The 13,543-nt window shown below is 45.3% G+C and overlaps 1 protein-coding gene and 2 non-coding genes across 3 annotated transcripts in view; all 3 read left to right on the top strand.

Annotated features, from left to right (window-relative positions):
* The window catches only part of LOC144480811 (uncharacterized), a 992,083-nt gene that overhangs the window by 706,216 nt on the left and 272,324 nt on the right, over positions 1 to 13,543 (top strand). The window lies entirely within an intron of this gene.
* On the top strand, positions 1,087 to 1,158 carry trnae-cuc (transfer RNA glutamic acid (anticodon CUC)). The gene has a single exon. It is a non-coding gene; the product is annotated as a tRNA-Glu (tRNA).
* Positions 6,137 to 6,208, top strand: trnaq-uug (transfer RNA glutamine (anticodon UUG)). The gene has a single exon. It is a non-coding gene; the product is annotated as a tRNA-Gln (tRNA).

Genomic DNA, 13,543 nt, shown 5'->3' on the forward strand with positions numbered 1-13,543 from the left:
TCATTCCTGAATAGATCATAAATCTATCCAGCCCGAACTGAAATGTGTTCAATGATGGAGCATCTACAACCCTCTGGCACAGAGAATTCCCCAAATTCACTACCCTTTGAGTGAAGAAATGTCTGCTCATCGCAGTCCGAAATCATCCGCGCCTTATCCTGAGATTGTACCCACGTGCTTTAGATTCCCGGACCAGGGAAAATAATGTCTCAGCATCCACCCTATCAAACTCAGAGAATGATAGAATCCCTGCAGTTTTTCAATGCTATCTATTCCTTCTCGTTAAAGCTGTTGAGATTTTCCAGCTTTTTCTGTTCTTGATTCAGGTTCCAGCATCCTCAGATTTTGCTTTTATTTTGTCTAAAATGGGGAGATCCAAACTGAACACACTATTACAGATGTGGTCTCAACACAACCCTGAATAACTGTAGCAAGACTTCAAACACTTCAAATCTTGACTCCGTGCTCATGGCTGGAAGGAGAGCGTGACAGTCGATAATTGGCACTGTGTACGTTCCTGCAATCAGGAACTGGATCAGGAAGCTGAGATATCTGTGTCTCTTTATACTGTTATCTCTAAGCTCCATCTCCTCTCAATGCCGTGTGTCATACATTCGCTTTCCTTGCTTTCCAGATAAAGATCCGGTTCACCAACTCTCTGTGTCTGTATCAAGCAGCCAACTGACCCTGGGAAATGGACAACCAGAGGGAGCTGGATGAGAGGCAGCGACAGAAACAGGAAGAGAAGCGACAGGATAATGTTTCATAAATGAGTTCTGCCAATTGCTCTCCGTGGTGAATGTCTGCCGTGTGTTACCTTGTAAGTTTCACAGAAGCCACAGTGATGAGTTTTGTGGGTTTTGGAAATTGAAAGTGCCACATGACCAGCTGCGGGACTATTTCACCTCACGGTCGATTTCATGTTGCAGCTAACAGGATTCGCTGTTTTCATTAGCTGAACAGTCCCTTGGGTTCGATCTAAACATGACAATTTAAAGGAGAAACTTGTTTTTGGTGAATAAAGAGTCTGAAATAAAAATAAAAGGCTCATGGATAAATCAATCTTTTAAAGAATTTGGGTCAGCTTCCCTGGCGGTCTAGTGGTTAGGATTCGGCGCTCTCACCGCCGCGGCCCGGGTTTGATTCCCGGTCAGGGAAAGTAGGTTTATTGCTGCGTAAAAATCCTGCGTTACTTCCAGGTTTGTACCAGTTCTGCGGGAATCAGTAGTAGGTAGATTTCCTCTTTTGTGTCTGAATTGGAAATGTCACATGTCAAGAACAAAAAAAGGAGAGAAATAGGACACAAAGCGCTGACGATATAGATGGAGATGCGGGCTGAAATCTGGCTGTTGATGGAGTAGATTTTTATTGTTTCCACTGACACAAATACCTCGCAGGTCTGGGTCCAAATCTCGGACGCAGTGACAAGAAGACGTTTAATTGTAACTCTCCGATCTCCAGTGAGGTCGAGGCAGTTTTCACTCAGAAAGCAGTAGCTGTGAGATTAACAGCGCGGGATGGAGAAAGACTCAATTTGAGCGGTGACGCTGCGGGAGGAATGGAGAGCTGGAGTTCACCCAGAAAAGCAGCAAAGTTGCTTCTTCTGTACAAACCTCCTTCTGTACAAACAGTGGCCCCCAACTTGGGGCTGGAACCCACCGTCTATTAACGCTGATAAGTTCATGTTGATCAGCAGAATTACCACAAACTGGTTTATCACAGGTTGGTACTAACACTGCAGTAAAATAAAATGCAGTAGAATAGGACGGCATGGTTTCACAGTGGTTCGCAATGATGCCTCACAGCGCCAGTGGCTCAGGTTAAATTTCTTGGGTCACTCTGTGCGGAGTTTGCACGTTCTCCCCGTGTCTGCGTGGGATTCCTCTGTCTGCTCCGGATTCCTTTCCAAACATGTGTGAGTTCGGTTGCTTGGCCATGCTAAATTGACCCGCCTGTCAGCGGGATTATCAGGGTAAACATGTGGGTTTCCGGGAATAGGGCGTGGGTGGGATCGTTGTCGGTGCGCACTCGATGGGCCGATCGACCTCCTTCTGTACAATAGGAATTCTCCGAGAATATATCATTATTCATTTTGACTGGAGGAACCAAAAGAGGCAATGCAAATACAAATTGTTGTGGGTAATTGACGGGTTTGTGGAATTGGACGGATTTCTCTCTGTACTGTTGAAACTGGCACCAATATCACTCCTGTTTTCGACCAGGAAGTAATTCCAATTCCACTTAAATCATGTGCTGCAAGAGAACAATAAATCTTGATTTCCTGACCAGGAATCGAACCGCTGCGGTGAAAGCGCCACATCCTCACCACGAGATCACCAAGGAAACTGCCTGCAAGTATTTTAATCTATCCTATCCATGCTAACTTGGCGCTTTGTTTCGAGTTCAGCATTTTTCTGTATACCAGGGACAAGTCTGTCTGACAAGTGCCTCCTGAAAAACCAAATTTACTGTGGATGCTGGAATCTAAAACAAGAATAGAAAATGCTGGAAAACCTCAACAGGTCTGAAAGCACCTGTGAAGGGAGAATAGAGCTAACGTTCAAAATCTGGATGACCCATCGTCAGAGCTGAAGACAAAGAAATTTGGACGAGATTTATACTGTAATGGTGGGGGATATGGGTGTGGGGTGGGTGACAAAGGTGTTCCATGTAAATAAAGAAAAAGGGAATTTTAATGGTGGTGATCATGGCTGAGAAGGGAGCTGCTGACTGCCCATTAAGAGATCAGAATGTGGAAATGGCAGAACAAAGGAAATGTAAGAGACGGCCCGAGTGGGGTGGAGGGAGAGGGGGAACAAGATGGAAAGTGAGATTTTCAATAAACAATGCAATACATGGAAATTTTAAAAATAAATATATATATAAAAGAATATATAAAGTAATAAAAATAAATAAATAAGATAAAACGAAATAAAACAAAATAAATGGAAATTGGGTGAGGATGGAGGAAAGGAGATGCTCTGAAGTTTTTGAATTCAGTGTTAATTCTGGAACGCAGTAAGTGCCGAATCGGGAGATCGGGCGATGTTCCTCCAGTTTGCATTGGAATTCCTCCTGATATCATTGTTTATTGCCCCTTCCGTCACGTTACAGATGATCAGGAGTAGACTGATGGTAATTTGCGGCGTTGGATTTGACCTGATATTTGTAAACCGGGCAATCTTGGGCAAATTGCAGCATTGGCGGTTAGATGGCAGTGTTGTAGCGTAGAAACAGCTTAGCTCGGATGGCGGTAAGATCTGAATCTGAATTCTTCAGCACCATTGCCAGAATATATTTTTACGGCCATAGCATTTGCTGTTTTCAATGCTTTCAACTTTATTTTTCTTTAATTTAAATCAAATTGAATTGGCATTTTTTCCGTTTAGTGTCTTCCCGACTCCGTCTCTATCTTTCTCTTTGTAGATCTGCGTCGGTTATTCCCTCGCTCAGTCTCTCCATCCAATTCCCCTCTGTTGTTCTTTTTTATTCATTCTATTCTCTCCCTGTCTGGGTGGAACCAAGCTTCATTGAATTGATTCCTGAGATGAGGTGGTTGTTGAGCTGGGGACCCATCTTGATGGGTTCACTGCCAATACCAGCTCTGGTAGCAATCACTTCTGATGGTGTCACTGATGAGAATTCTGGGACACTAAATTGAGGATAGCGCTATTTGTGGAGGAGTGGGTTCAAATTCCCCCACCGTCAGATGTTCACTTAATTTGCTTTAAACGTTAAGAATAACGTTGGTCAAACATGTGATCACCAAAATGTTTCGCAGTGGAATGTATCATCATTCATTTTGATGAGAGGAACCAGAAGAGGCAATGTAAAATGAGAAACTAACGGGATTGTGGAAGCAGTTTTGTTGCTTCTCCAGTAAACCCGATCTTCTTCAGCTGTACGGACTGCTGTGTTTCTGTAGTGTAGTGGTTATCACGTTCATTTCACACGCGAAACGTTCCTGGTTCAAGACCGCGTTAGATTAACTGACACAAGGAATGATAGACAAGTGCAACATTGAGCTGGTGATGGTGGGGTCCGGGTGATCTATTGCTGCCGAATCAGTGTTTTCACCGCCAGGGCCCGGGGTTTACAACAATCGATAACTAAGGAGAACATTTTGAATTTGCTCCGTTTGTGAGGATAATTGGACCTGAACACAAGGAAAGAGGTGCATTTTACTGGCATCATAAAGTGATATCATGATTGAGTGAATGTGTCGCAGGCGAAAGTGGCCTGAAATGAAACAATGACTAAAGCGATGATGATCAACTGATTGCAAATCTCTGAAATCAGCTTCACTGGACGTTTCGTGGTCAAAATTCAGTACGGTGGTTCGGGTTTGATTATTTTAAATTGTCAGAAAGTGTAAATCTAAACACTGACGAAATCTCAGTAAATTCCAGGGCAATCAAATTGCAGACGCTGCAGCGAATGCCTCTCCTGGCGTCATTGCATCAACCCCAGAGGATGATTGCTCAGGAATACAATGCGCTGAGAGGCAGGGAAGCCACTGTAGACAGCGGAGTCCAGCTTCATGTGTCGTGTCATTCACTCACTCATCTGTCCCAATTTAAAGAGTTCGGAAGCGAGAGGCCAGAGTGCGATCCGTTACACCATGGAATCGACAGCTCTGTGACCGAAGACACTGGACTTCTCTCCCAAAAAGGGAGCTGGGGCTGTTCTCTCTGGAGCGGAGGAGGTTGAGGGGAGACTTAATAGAGGTTTATAAAATGATGAAGGGGATAGATAGAGTGAACGTTCAAAGACTATTTCCTCGGGTGGATGGAGCTATTACAAGGGGGCATAACTATAGGGTTCATGGTGGGAGATACAGGAAGGATATCAGAGGTAGGTTCTTTACGCAGAGAGTGGGTGGGGTGTGGAATGGACTGCCTGCAGTGATAGTGGAGTCAGACACTTTAGGAACATTTAAGCGGTTATTGGATAGGCACATGGAGCACACCAGGATGATAGGGAGTGGGATAGCTTGATCTTGGTTTCAGATAAAGCTCGGCACAACATCGTGGGCCGAAGGGCCTGTTCTGGGCTGTACTGTTCTATGTTCTATGTTCTAAATCACACACACGTACCAACACTCGCTCTCTCACGCTCACGCGCACGCACACACACACGCACTTGCTCAATAATTGCTGCACTTAGTCGGACCATATCAGACGTAATTTCAGAATCCTTGATTGCAGCCCCACGTTAGACTCCATCGTGTTTAACCTTTGCTGCTTTCCTGGATGAACCCCAGCTCTCCATCCCTCGGGCAGCGTCACCATTCAAACTGAATCTTTTCCCATCCCGCTTTGTTGATCTCAGTGTCTGAATGAAAACTAATGTTCGTTCGGTGAGAAGTTTTCTTCTTACCCTGGGAATTTTTATCCAGAAATGCGTGATATTTTTGTCAGTGTAAACGGTTAAATCTGGCCCATTAGCACCCAGACGTTACCTTGTTTCACGATCTCTATCGGCAGAACCTTACACCCTATCACTGTCCTTCACTCTCCGTGTTTGTTCTTGACCAGTTGCACATGTGACATTTCCAGCTCGCAAGCAAAACTACAAATCTCACTCCACTGATTCTGACAGAGCTGTTTTCGATCAGGAAGTACTTCAAGTTTTAAAAAAAATCAAAAACATTAAATCTGAGTACATGGAAGCCAGTCTGCGACCCTGAAAGCGCCGACCACTCACGACTAGATGACCAGGATCCCACCTGCCCGATTCTCCCAGATACTGATTACAGCAATGTGCGCAGTGCCAATTATCCACAGACACACTCTCCTTCCTGTCTGTTAAGGTTAGCAATTGTTCACATTTTCACACTGGCTTCCAATGCGACGAAAATAGAGGGTGAACAGCTGATGCTGTTCAGTAGATTTACCACAATAAAGTTTATAACAGGTCGATGCTAACATTGCTCTTTGAATGTGGTGAGCTGCAGTGAAATTCAATGCAGTTGAAGATAGCGTACTCATTATTTTAGGAGGAAACAGCAAGGGCATTGCCAAAATGAATTGCTGCCGGTAATTGACGGGATTGTGGAATGGGAATGATTTTTCTCACTGCTGTTCAAACTGGCACAGGTATTGCATGATTATTTGCAGGCGGCTACTGCGTGTTGGGTTCCGTGGTGTAATGGTGAGCACTCTGGACTTTGAATCCAGCAATCCGAGTTCAAATCTCGGCGGAACCTTGCTTTAATTAGTCAACACTGATGGTTGATTTGCCGAAGGGAGTTTTGTTCAATATTTTCACAAAGTCCGAATCGAGAGGACAATTTGTCAGCCAGTTCAACTGCTATTACAATGCGTATTGCTGAGCCTCTGGCGCCAGATGCCTGCCGCATCAATGTCTTTTCATATTTTTTCTTCTCTTCAAATCCTCTGTTGAATGAAAGGAGCAGCTGGTGCCGGAGCAACAGCCATTCGAATGGAGTCCAGCAATTATTGAGCAAGTGTGTGTGTGTGTGTATGTGTGCGCGCGCGCGTGAGAGAGAGCGAGTGTAGGTGCGTGTGTGTTTTGGGAGAAAAGTCTAGTGTCTTCGGTCACAGTGCTGTCGATTCCATGGTGTAACGGATCGCACTCTGGCCTCTCGCTTCCAAACTCTTTAAATTGGGACAGATGAGTGAGTGAATGACACGACACATGAAGATGGGCCCCACTGTCTACAGTGGCTTCCCTGCCTCTCAGCGCATTGTATTCCTGAGCAATCATCCTCTGGGGCTGATGCAATGACACCAGGAGAGTGATTCGCTGCAGCGTCTGCAATTTGATTGCCGTGGAATTTGCTGAGATTTCGTCAATGTTTAGATTTCCACTTTCTGACTATTTAAAATAAAATGCCCTCCTGCAAACCCATCATCGGCTTTAGCAAAAAAAAGCAAGGCTCCGCCACGATGCAAACTCGGGCTGTTGGATTCAGATTCCAGAGCGCTCACTGGTACACCACATATCCCAGAACGCGCCCACCGCTGGCAAATGGTCACTCGAAGAATTTGATCTCTTTCATTCGGTGTGACAGCAACAGCAAGTGTGACAACAACGTATCGTTATGCGCCACCGTTGAAAGCAGAAAAGCTCAGAAGACAGAGTGCCCCAAATCTACAGCAAATCAATTCACCGCAAGAGCTTTCGGGAGATATCTCCAGAAATAGTCAGGTTTCGCAGGTCATTTGCAGTTCCTTGACGTGTTCTGTGTTCCGTGGTGTAATGGTGAGCTCTCTGTCCTTTGAATCCAGCGATCTGAGTGCAAATCTCGGCGGAACCTTCCTTTCCTTCGCCAATGCTGGTAATTGATTTTCTCAAGAACATTTCGTTTACATTTTTCACCAAGTACGAATCGAGAGGACAATTTGTCAATGCACTTTGCTGAGACTCTGGCGCCAGATGCTTGCAGCATCAGTGTTTTTCTTTTTTCATCCTTCGCCACTCTTTGACGCTCTGTCGAATCAAAGGAGCAGTTGGTGTCAAACAACAACAACCCTTCGACAGGAGCCTGGCAATAATTGAGCAAGAGTGTGTATGTGTGAGATCGGGGTGAAAGACCTCCTGCTTTCAGCTGGCGCCCTGTTGGTTCCATGGTTTAACGGTGAGCACTCTGGACTTTGAATCCAACAATCCGAGTTCGAATCTCAGTGGAACCACTGTTCTCAACACCCCAACTCTTGCTGAACTGCGGACAGGTAACTCAGTGAATGATATCGGACAACTGTGCGTTTTGTGGTGAGCACTGCTGCCTCGCAGTACCAGGGCCCGGCATTCAGTTCTGGCTTCGGGTGACTGAGTGCAGTTTGCACATTCTCCCCGTGTCTGCGTGTGTGGAAGAAAACCGAGCACCCGGCGCACAATCCGAAGATGTGCGTGTTAGGTTGATTGGTCATGTTACGTTGCCCTTAGAATCAGGGGACTAACAGGGTAAATATGTGGGATTACGGGGATGGAGCCTGGGTGGAATTACTGCTGGTGCAGGATAGATGGGCCGAATGGCTTCCTTCTGCACGATAAAGGTTCTATCATTCTGCCTCCGAGCTCTTTACATTCTTGAGCAATCGTCCTCTGGGGCTGAAGTCGTTTCGCGAGGACAGTGGCTCCCAAACCTTTTTCACGGGGCCGCACTTTCGGAATAAAAATTTGCTTGTGCCACACCAAAATTTTTATTGATAAGAAATACATTCAAAAACAAAAAAAAACAACTCCTCGCAGTGCTTCATTCATAACATAGAACACAACTACTTTCTAATATGATCATGGAACATCCAGAAAGTATAAAACAATGCAGCGACATAAAAACATGATTCATTCCCAAAATATACTTATAGACGAGCCCCTTGCATATGTAACCTTAAGTAAGTATGCAAACTCCATGAGAGGTGTGGGCTTGTTTTTGTCGGGTAATCTCATTTATATTTGGTCTAATTTGAGACAAACAAACTCTCATCTCCTCATCAACACAAAGAAGCCTTTCTCTTTTCTGGTCTTTGATATTTGTCAGAGCTAAAAATCTCTGTTCACAACAATATGTCGTGGAGAACTGTAGAAGAATAGCTAATGCTCTTGAAGAGATGTGTGGATACTGTTTCTGGTTGTATATCCAAAAAGAGTCCAGTGGCATGCTCCCGTGTTTCATTTTCAAGGTGCGATCACTCGAAATGCAGGCCATTTCCTCCTCCTCATCCAATGTCAGACCTGAACAGCTGGAATTCGCAAAGCGGTCTCTAACACAGTCGAATTTTTTCTGTCGACAACGATGGGAAGTAATGATCAATCTTTTCTACCAGTGTTGCAAGATGTTCCTGTCTGAGGCCGTACGATTCATTGCTTGTTTGAAAACTTTTTACCAGTGGGAACATTTCGAGATTATGTTGCATTGCTCTTCCGAGCCAGAGCTGAAGCTTTTTTTTCAGTGCAGCTGGTTTGTCTGTAGTTGTGAGGATATTGTCATCGCAGCCTTGCATACTGGCACTGAGCACATTCAACCGGGAAGAGATATCGGCCAAATATGCCAGCTTTGCACACCAGTCATTGTCATCCAGTTGGTGGTACAATGGGTTCCCTTCTTGTTCCAAAAATTCTATGTCTTTACAGAGTTGAGCAAATAACTGCCCCTTTAGTGGTTTTGCCTTGATGAAGTTCACAATGCGCACAGTCTGATCTAGAACCAACTTCAAATCAGCTACAAGCGTCTTGGTGATTAATGCCTCTCTGTGTAAAAAACAGTGAGTTGATATTACATCTGGATTTTTCTGTTTGATGAATGCCACCAAGCCTCTCACATTCCCTATCACAAATGGCGCTCCATCCGTACAAATTCCAATACAAGAATCCCATGAAATCTCAACTTTTTCCAAATACACAAGCAAGGTTTGGAAAATATCTTGCCTCTGATATGTTTTTCAAGTTCCTTGCAAATTAGGAACTGTGTGATTATTTCGTCATTGTGAATGAATCTGATATAGGCAAGCAACTGTGCTTTTCCACAAATGTCGGTCGATTCATCAACTTGAATGGCAAATTTAGAATTCTTCATACTTTCGGAAACACGCTTCTCATTATTAGCTGACATATCAACAATTCCTGTGTGAATTGTATTATCAGACAAAGGAATTTCCATAACTTCTCGCTCAGCATCATCATCAACCCAAGTTTTCACAATCAAGCTGCAGGCAGGCTGAATCACTTTTTCAGCTCCAGTATGTGGTTTTGTCTGTTGAGCAATCAATTCAGCCACTTGGTAAGATACAATCTGCATCTTATCTGAGACTGTCATTCGTTTTTCGAAATATGATAAAGAACAAAGAACAGTACAGCACAGGAAACAGGCCCTTCGGCCCTCCAAGCCTGTGCCGCTCCTTGGTCCAACTAGACCAATCGTTTGTATCCCTCCATTCCCAGGCTGCTCATGTGACCATCCAGGTAAGTCTTAAACGATGTCAGCGTGCCTGCCTCCACCACTTTACTTGGCAGCGCATTCCAGGCCCCCACCACCCTCTGTGTAAAAAACGTCCCTCTGATGTCTGAGTTATACTTCGCCCCTCTCAGCTTGAGCCCGTGACCCCTCATGATCGTCACCTCCGACCTGGGAAAAAGCTTCCCACTGTTCACGCTATCTATACCCTTCATAATCTTGTATAACTCTATTAGATCTCCCCTCATTCTCCGTCTTTCCAAGGAGAACAACCACAGTCTACCCAATCTCTCCTCATAGCAAAGACCCTCCATACCAGGTAACATCCTGGTAAACCTTCTCTGCACTCTCTCCAATGCCTCCACGTCCTTCTGGTAGTGCGGCGACCAGAACTGGACGCAGTACTCCAAATGTGGCCTAACCAGCGTTCTATACAGCTGCATCATCAGACTCCAGCTTTTATACTCTATACCCCATCCTATAAAGGCAAGCATACCATATGCCTTCTTCACCACCTTCTCCGCCTGTGTTGCCACCTTCAAGGATTTGTGGACTTGCACACCTAGGTCTCTCTGTGTTTCTATACTCCTGATGACTCTGCCATTTATTATATAACTCCTCCCTACATTATTTCTTCCAAAATGCATCACTTCGCATTTATCCGGATTAAACTCCATCTGCCACCTCTCCGCCCAATTTTCCAGCCTATCTATATCCTGCTGTATTGCCCGACAATGCTCTTCGCTATCCGCAATTCCAGCCATCTTCATGTCATCCGCAAACTTGCTGATTACACCAGTTACACCTTCTTCCAAATCATTTATATATATCACAAATAGCAGAGGTCCCAGTACAGAGCCCTGCGGAACACCACTGGTCACAGACCTCCAGCCGGAAAAAGACCCTTCGACCACTACCCTCTGTCTCCTATGGCCAAGCCAGTTCTCCACCCATCTAGCCACTTCCCCTTGTATCCCATGAGCCTTAACCTTCTTAACCAACCTGCCATGTGGGACTTTGTCAAATGCCTTACTGAAATCCATATAGACGACATCCACGGCCCTTCCTTCATCAACCGTTTTTGTCACTTCCTCAAAAAACTCCACCAAATTTGTAAGGCACGATCTCCCTCTTACAAAACCATGCTCTCTGTCACTAATGAGATTGTTCCGTTCTAAATGCACATACATCCTGTCTCTAAGAATCCTCTCCAACAACTTCCCTACCACGGACGTCAAGCTCACCGGCCTATAATTTCCTGGGTTATCCCTGCTACCCTTCTTAAACAACGGGACCACATTCACTATCCTCCAATCCTCAGGGACTTCACCCGTGTCCAAAGAAGCGACAAAGATTTCCGTCAGAGGCCCATGATCGTTGGCATTTCTGCTGTTCCAAAAGCCTTTCAAAATATTGAACATCCTTGTTTGCCAGATTTCCATGTTTTGACAACAGATGTCTTTTCATCTTGCTTGGGACCATATTGGAATTGGAAAGCTTCTCACCACCGATCAAACAAATAGGCCGAGGTACGTTTTCATCTCCAGTCCATTTGAAACTGAGACTCAGATAGCTATCCATATATTGTCGACAAACTTTCTTTTTTGGAGGTTTGCTTGGGCCTGCCACTGGTGTAGAATTAAAGGACTCTTCTTCAGCACCCTGTTCGAATGGCGATTCTGGATCACAACGTGTACTCGGATCGTCCCCAGCATCACTTGATGCTCTGGTTCTCACTTTGGAAAAATATCTATCCATGTTTAAAAGTTTCTTTGATTGCCCAGTAGGCCTCAAGGCCGGATCAGATTTGCAGCTGCGCGGATTTTATCTGAGATCAGGCCCAGTGCCGTGGCCGCCATGTGTAGGTTAGGAGATTAGAGGGGTCAGTATTTCAGGGTGTGGGGATAGGGCCTGGTGCAAGCTGCTCTGTTGATTAGTGGGGTCAGTATGTCAGGGAACAGGGATAGCGCCTCGGTAAAGGTGCTATGATTAGTGGGGTCAGTATGTCAGGATACAGGGATAGAGCCTGGGGAAAGGTGCTCTGTTGATTAGTGGGGTCAGTATGTCAGAGCACAGGGATCGGGCCTGGGTCAAGTTGTTCTGTTGATCAGTGAGGTCAGTGTGTCAGGGATAGGGCCTGGAGAAAGGCGCTCTGTTGATTATTGAGGTCAGTGTATCCAGGTACATGGATAGGGCCTGGGGAAAGGTGCTCTGTTGATTAGGGAGGTCAGTGTGTCAGGGTTCAGGAATCGGGCCTGGGTAAAGGTGCTGTGTTGATTAGTGGGGTCAGCATGTCAGGGGGCATGGATAGGGCCTGGAGAAAGGTGCTCTGTTGATTAGTGAGGTCAGTGTATCCGTGTACAGGATAGGGCCCGGGGAAAGGCCCTCTGTTGATTAGTGGGGTCAGTATGTCAGGGCACAGGGATCGGGCTTGGGGAAAGGTGCTCTGTTGATTCATGTGGTCAGTATGTCAGGGCACAGGGATAGGGCCTGGGTAACAGTGCTCTGTTGATTAGTTGGGTCAGTATGTCAGCGTACAGGACTAGGGCCTGGGGAATGTTGCTCTGATTAGTGGGGTCAGTATGTCAGGGTGCAGGGATAGAGGCTGGGTAAAGGTGCTCTGTTGATTAGTGGGGTCAGTATGTCAGGGTACCGGGATAAGACCTGGGTAAATGTGCTCTGTTGATTAGTGGGGTCTGGAGTCAGTATGTCAGGGGATTAGTGGGATCTGGAACGAAAGTGATCTGAAATGACGCAACAGAAACAGAGAGGGTGACCAGCGAATTAAAAATCCCTGATATTATCTATTGTGGAAGTCGCATTGTGAGGATTCGACGCCACGGAGTGAATAACGTCTTTTCTAATTCTTCATTAAATCAAAATACTCCTCACAGTGTCTGTTAAGGGAGAAACAACGTTGATCTTTCAGCTGGTTGAACTTGTATCAGACTGGGAAAGTCAGAGATGAAACATCAGCAATGAACTCTGAAGAAGAATCACACAGCAGACACACGGCAGACATTTATCACAAAAGGAGCTGACACATGTCAAATTCTGCCTCTTTCAAGTCGCATTGATCTAGTCCTTCTTCTCCATTCAGACATTTCCACATCCATCAGATATCACCCACCTGAAAATCCAGCCTGTTCCTCGTTCCGCTGTTGATGATACACTAACTCCGTGCTGAACCCAGCCATTGGCTCCATAGCTCAGTGGGTAGAGGAGATTGGGTGTAATGTTGGAAAGTGACAAGATGTTCTCTTGTTCGTAAACGAGGGAAGAGCAAAGCATGTTTGAAAATGGGAGCTGATTTATCAGTGTTGATGTTCAGAATGACTTGGGTGCTTTTGTAAAAGGAACACTTGACATTAGCGTGCAGGTGCAGCCGATAATTAGAAAGGCAAATGCAAGCAGATTGGAATACAAGAATAAGAACAAAACTTGCTACAGTTTTATGGGGTTTCACTGGGACCACATGTGGCACAGTGTGTGCAATTTTGATATCCACATTTACAAAAGAATAGCATTGCACTGGAAACAGTCTCTGGGATGAGAGAGTTCTCCTGGGATGAGAGGTTGTGTAAACTGCGCTGAAATTACCTGAAGCTAAAAAAAAGTGAGAGG

The sequence above is a fragment of the Mustelus asterias genome, chromosome 30 (genome assembly GCF_964213995.1).
Source record: "Mustelus asterias chromosome 30, sMusAst1.hap1.1, whole genome shotgun sequence".
Classification (NCBI taxonomy): domain Eukaryota; kingdom Metazoa; phylum Chordata; class Chondrichthyes; order Carcharhiniformes; family Triakidae; genus Mustelus; species Mustelus asterias.